Source organism: Poeciliopsis prolifica, unplaced genomic scaffold, assembly GCF_027474105.1.
Source record: "Poeciliopsis prolifica strain line A6 unplaced genomic scaffold, Auburn_PproV2 SCAFFOLD097, whole genome shotgun sequence".
NCBI lineage: Eukaryota > Metazoa > Chordata > Actinopteri > Cyprinodontiformes > Poeciliidae > Poeciliopsis > Poeciliopsis prolifica.
The window spans coordinates 975,918-982,188 of NW_026562472.1; the positions used below are offsets into that span (position 1 = coordinate 975,918).

A 6,271-nucleotide genomic window follows, 5' to 3' on the forward strand; every position below is an offset into this window, starting at 1 on the left:
ATGTTGTTCCTCTTTCCTTTGGAGGTTTCATCAACTGTCTTGCTGTTTGTTGAATGCGTGTCATTTCTGCTACCCAAAAGTAGCAGAAATGACATGCATTGTTTGTAATTTTGAAAATAAAGAAAATGTTCTTGTCATCTTTGTGGCTGCTTCTTCTTTTGGATCCTTGTTAAAGTTAAAGTTAGTTTTTGAGGAATGCACACACAACAACAAATCTTGCACTGAGCAATAACAGTGTCTTTATTGCAACACCACAAAAGCTTCTAATAAGAGCCATCTTGGTTCAGGAAGCAGAGTTGATACCTGCAGAAACAGAGGAGTCTTCTTGTCTGCAACATAACAAACATTAAAGTGCATCAATCACTGACATTTGTTGAATTGCTGCCACTTAGCTTTTCTGACAAACATCCCCTCACTGTGGCTGAAAAGCAGCTCTCTTCAGACTACCTGATGATCTCCTGCATGGACATAAAACCACTTTAGTTTCACATCAACACAACAGTTTGCATCAGAAAATAATCTACTAACCTGCCTTGTTCTTGTTCTGCCTTTACTGGACAATCACAGGAGGAAATCTGTCAATCTTGACCTCTGCTCCCCAACTGAAAAGTTACAAATCAAGTCATTAGATAAGAATCTCAACATTAATACAACTAGCTAGCGAGTTACATACCTCTTTTGATGGACTGACCACATGGGGAGGATTGAAGACAACATCCGCCTTCCCACAAAACCTTGGAAAAACACTCTGCACCTGGACAACAAATACATCTTTCAATACAACATTGACTGACTAGATTGCCATATTTTGGAACTGACAATGAAACTGTGAGAGTAATTTATCATGCTTTGATAAAGTCAGTTTCATTCAACAACACGTAGAAAACTCTTTGGGATGTTTCTCTGTGATGACGGGCTGCAGGCGGTTCTGTCTGTGCATAAGATCAGAAACATTACAAAACATCTGCTTTGACTTGACATTGATAATGCAGCACAATGAGCAACTTTACACATTACAATCAATCCTATTAAACTCTTCATTGTAGGACAAAATCTCAATGTTATTAAAGAGAAAATTAAGCAATACATTCAACTGTTCATAAATCTATACGTAGCTTTTCCTCAAACCTTTTCTCGTTCTTCTTTTAGCTATGAAAATAAACACTTCTGTGGAGCCTATTTTAAAGCTTTTCTATCATTTTTTTTAAAACTGTCAAGCTTTATTGTGACAGCTTTAATGTCACAATAAAGCTGTCAGTCTGAAAATAAAAGAATATTTATCCAAAAGCCAATGGCCACTCATTGAAAACTTCAGGAAACTGGAGTCAGTTATGAGAAACAACTGACTATAGTTATTAGTCATTGTATCAATTACAAACTGCAGTGACTTTAGTTCAATGTCTTTGACCAACATGGAGTCTACAGGAACACATACATACATGTGAGAGGCAACATTTGGACATTTCAAACATGCTTTCAGGAGAAAACGACTCCCCAGAAACATTAGTGAAAAAATATACATGATATATACATGATTGTTTGTCTGGGAACCAAATACTTTGTGTTAGTTGTTGCATCGTTGCCTGAAATTCATCTGCAAGCTGTAAGGTCACATGAAACCTGGAGGCTAAAAGCCCTGGACCAAAACTACAGAGTCTGAAGGTCTGATAAATTCACTCAATGTTTATGATTACAGGAAAGGAAGCCTCTACTGTAGAGGTTTTCTTTGGATCTGTTACTGTGATGAAACTAAAGTTTCTTTGAATTATTAATAACCATCAATGCTCTCTATTGTATCTAAATACACAGAGAGTCAGTTGTATAAATTAGACAGTAAATGCTGTGTTCAGGCTACATATATTAACATTCACCAACCATATTGATATTATTATGATCTTTACTATTTACCAACATATTAAACTATGTTTCCTTTTACATTTCTACTTTTTAGCCTGTTTTTAGTCCTGATTATTTCTACTAACAATCAGTGTCGTCTCATTAAATATTGACATGTTTGGAGACATTTCATGGATTCATGTCAGAGATGCTGCTTTTGAGAAATGACTAGATTTATTTGCTTCTCCAAGAAGAGACATTCTCTGATCATCAAACATACAGATGAACAACATTGATTAGCCTCTATGGATGATTCCTGCTTGACCTCCAGAGTTTTTAGATGCTTTTCTGCTTCATATTTATCTTGGCTGCAGAACCTCACCTTCCTTATTTAACATCACATGTTGATTTGCTCACATTTCGACACTAACATTAATGTCTTCTGTTCACCATCATGTCTGTGTGTCATTCGGTGTCACAGTGACTCACATGTTCAGAGCTGCAGGTCAGACGCCAGAAAAGCACAAACCGCTCCGGAGCCGCTGTCCACCTCCACGGACACGCGGGGCTGCAAACAGCCCACAGTTACACAGACATCAGGGAAACAAACATCATGCACAGTGGGAAGGTGCAGTCCTGCCTCATCTGCTGGCTTGGATGTAACATTAATCTTTGCTTCATCACATCCTGAAGTTCAACAGATAAAACAGGATTCGTTTATCGGGTTGTTGAGCCTTTTCCTGTCCCTGGATCTGACCAGAGACCCTCTAAACCTCCTCACTTCTAGAAATGCAGCATTTCAGCTTTATATTAAAAACAGTAAACTACAAAACAGCTTCCATTAAATACATCAATTGGACATGATGAGCTTTAGCTCTTCAGAATTGTCAATATGGCTGACTCTCAGATCCAAAATGTGTCCATGTTTACGCTATTTGACATGAATATTTTATCTGCTTCACATTCTAACACAGCATCTAAACGTATGACCGTTTTTAACATACATAATACATGGTTACACTGATAACCACGACATAACATGCATTGACAACCAGAGAAGAAAAGGAACATTATTTTGATTTGAAATTAAACATTGAACACTTTTCTATATAAAAACATGCTATGACAGTCTTTACTATATGTGTGACCAAAACATTCATCACATAATCTGGAATAAGAGATACCAATTGATGTTTTCACACCTATTTCAAGTTCATCTCCTCTTGTTGTTGCGTGCTGTAATTGATGAAATCAAATAATCCTGAGATACGTAACAAAGTTTGGAATAAATATCCTTTCTGTGGTTTGTCACAACATTTCACATTTTTTACTTTACAGAAACATATACTTCCATTTCTTTGGTTGTTTTTTTTTTTTTTTTTTTTTTTTTACAATTGCTGTGTTTGTATTTGGAATATTTATTTTTATTTCCTTATTTTAAGGAACATCAGCCGGTCTTTGGGTTTCCCCTCCAGCTGATTTATCGTCTCACTTGAGTTCATAGTTTCTCTCTAAGGACACATTTATCAGCAACTCTGAAATTATTTCAGCTATAATGTTTCTGTATTGTTGAATTACTCTGATTCCTTCCTCAGAAAGCCTCACCGAAGGAAAGCAGTGACAACAGGTTTCTGCAGGGTTATCTCTCAGCGGGAACCAAGGCCTCTAGAAAACTGACTGTGAAGATGTACAACTTGCTCTGTTTAACCCTGTGTCTGGAATGAGAGTATCAAGTGCAAGATACCTTGTGTTTTAGTTAGTGATTGTCTTTGGCTCTGTAGCCATGTGATGAAGTGTTTTCCCCTCCCTTTAGAGTTACAGTGTGCTTTGTGATTAGGGATCCTGAAAACAATAAAAAGAGAGAAGCAGGCAAATGTGGTTTCAGAGCAGCAGGAGATTGTGACTGAAAGCACATCTCTGTCTGTTCTCCTCACGAGTAAGAAAGAATCTAAATCTCTTGTCTTTCCTGTGTTTGTTGAATCTGTATTTAATAGGTGTTAAACCTGACAAGAGTGAAACAAAAACTAAAGATAGAAAACATTCAGTATTTCTGTTTTGCTGAAGCAGTTATGAAACAGAGCCGCTTTTTTCATGGATTCAACAGAAAACCAACAAAACAAACTATTTTTATTTTTGATAGTCGATTATGAGCGCTCACTCCCCTCTGGTGGTGAAATATTGCAACTACAGATATTCCTATTAGCAGTAATTTCTAACATTTGATCATGTTAGATGATCATTTGTTTAACTTAATTTGTTCTCATTTTCACTTTTATCAGTTCAAATAAAATCAACTTAAATTAAAGTTTCTAAAGAGCCACTGCAAAGTTAATAAATGGAAAAGAAAATTAAACTTACTTCAGAAAAATCCTCCCAAAAAGATTAACTGTCGTTAATTTTTAGAATCAAGGCCTGAAAAATATAAAGAATGAAAATGATAAAATCCAACCTGCTGACATCAGAGCATTGAGAAGGACGAAAATATCAAATGGAGAAAAATTAAACATAAAAAATTTAATTTTAAAACATTACCAGTTATTACTTAGTAAATTGTATGAATGAATGAATCTGTGACTAAATTTATAACACATACAATGATATGATGTTGCTGCTGTTAATTTTATTTAAATACCTTTATCAGTTTGACATGACTATCGAGGAATAGGAAAATTAAATGTTGGTGCTTGAAAACTTCAGCAGAATTTAATTTTGTGCTTTTGATTAAACATTTCAGGGAGAAAAACAGGAAAACTAAAAGCATTATTTAATATGAACGCTAACCGAGAATATTACCATAAGCTCTTAATGTGAAAGAAACTACCGGAAGTGATTGTGGTATGTATGTTCTCTAACTTTATAGAGTAGCTACAGTTACCATCTGGGTCCACTAGAGGGCACTAACCGCCCTGCTCTGAGAGAAGTTCAGTTTGTTTGTTGTGCATCAATCTTCTGAATGTTTCCAGGATAATTTAATCGATCATAAATATTCTCCTGGCCTCAAATCGCAAGCTCAGAGTCTAAACCAGAATTGGAGAGCTTCGTTTCAACTCTTATGGAGCCAAAGCTCCTCTGAAGCTGCTGCTAGAGTCTTTTAGCATCGCTAGCATCGCGAGAACCGCCAATAGTCTCTGCGGGCTGTTTTCAACTCTGTGCAGCTCCTTGTCCACACTGACCGATAAAACACTGATTGCATGTTAAAGTAGGGATAACAGTTATTATTAACATTCAATTATTAATGTTAATAATAATATGTATCATGAGAAAGATATAAACCTGATCAACTTAAACGTCAAAGCTGCAGCTCAAAAACTCACCTCTATATTCGGAGCGGCGTATTTCCGCCCTCTGGTGGCCATAGCGGGAACTACAGCCCTGATAAGGCTGTTTTTTTTTTTTTTTTTTACATTTAATATCCAATTTATAAAATAAAACTAACAATTTTCTCAACCAGAAGACAAAAAATAAATTAATCAAAAATAATATTACAGCCATTTAGAGAGTTTTAAATCATAAAAGATAGCTGGTGTGTTAAAACTCTTTACAGTTTTTTCAGTGTCTCTTACTTCCCGGCATAAACATATGCTGACTTGATAAAAGTGAACATTAAAACAAATTAAAATAATTCAAAATGCAAGGTAAATAACAGCTACTTAGAAAAAAATAATACCATAGAAATGTAGTTACAAAAATGTTTCTATTCAGTTAAAATCCTTACAAAAATATTAACTGAGGGTAATTTTGAGAATCAGTCTGGAAAAACTATAAACATTTTATTAGTCGTGAAAGTCAAGCAGCTAAGATTAGATCAGAATAAAACAATCTAATGAAAAATAATAAATAATATTAAAATTAACAACTCAAAGAAGCTTTTAAAAATGTTTGAGCATTTTAGTGAACAGAAGATTATTTACATTTTTAGGTTTGTTTTTGCCAGTTAGTCACTCTGTACTGCCCTCCTGTGGTGACACAATGTAACTACACACTAAAATCATTTAGACGAGCTCAATGATAAAGTTCTATGATAATAAAACTTTGATCTATTATTAGTGAACTGAAGGTCAGTCGCTGCTGTTCAGCATCAGAGTTTAGATCCGCAGCTGCTGATAATCAGCTTCTATGTAAAACAAGATGCTGATAGTCTGTTAGCATCGCTAGCATCGTTAGCTCCGCTCAGAGTCTCTGCGGGATGTTTTCAACTCTATGGAGCTGCTTCTAGTTCACACTGACAGAGAAAACATTGAAATGAACCCAGGAGAAGAATCTGCCTCCATTTATCTCACTGGGAATCAGTTATCCCGCTGGTTTGAAGCTGGAAACCAGTTAGCTTCCGCGCTAAAGACTCGCATCATTCCCAGCAGCGAGTCTTTCTTTATTGGTTACCATTGCGACCAGGAACCTCAGCAGTGAGTTCAGTCCCTCTGGTGGCGAAACCTAG

At 35.8% G+C, this 6,271-nt stretch overlaps 1 long non-coding RNA gene across 1 annotated transcript; it reads right to left on the reverse strand.

Annotated features, from left to right (window-relative positions):
• Positions 1–538: 538 nt before the first annotated feature.
• On the reverse strand, positions 539–2,389 carry LOC129353776 (uncharacterized). Its single transcript, XR_008605077.1, has 3 exons — positions 2,326–2,389; positions 674–754; positions 539–602 (listed from the first exon to the last, which is right to left on the reverse strand). It is a non-coding gene; the product is annotated as an uncharacterized LOC129353776 (long non-coding RNA).
• Between the last annotated feature and the right edge of the window lie 3,882 nt (positions 2,390–6,271).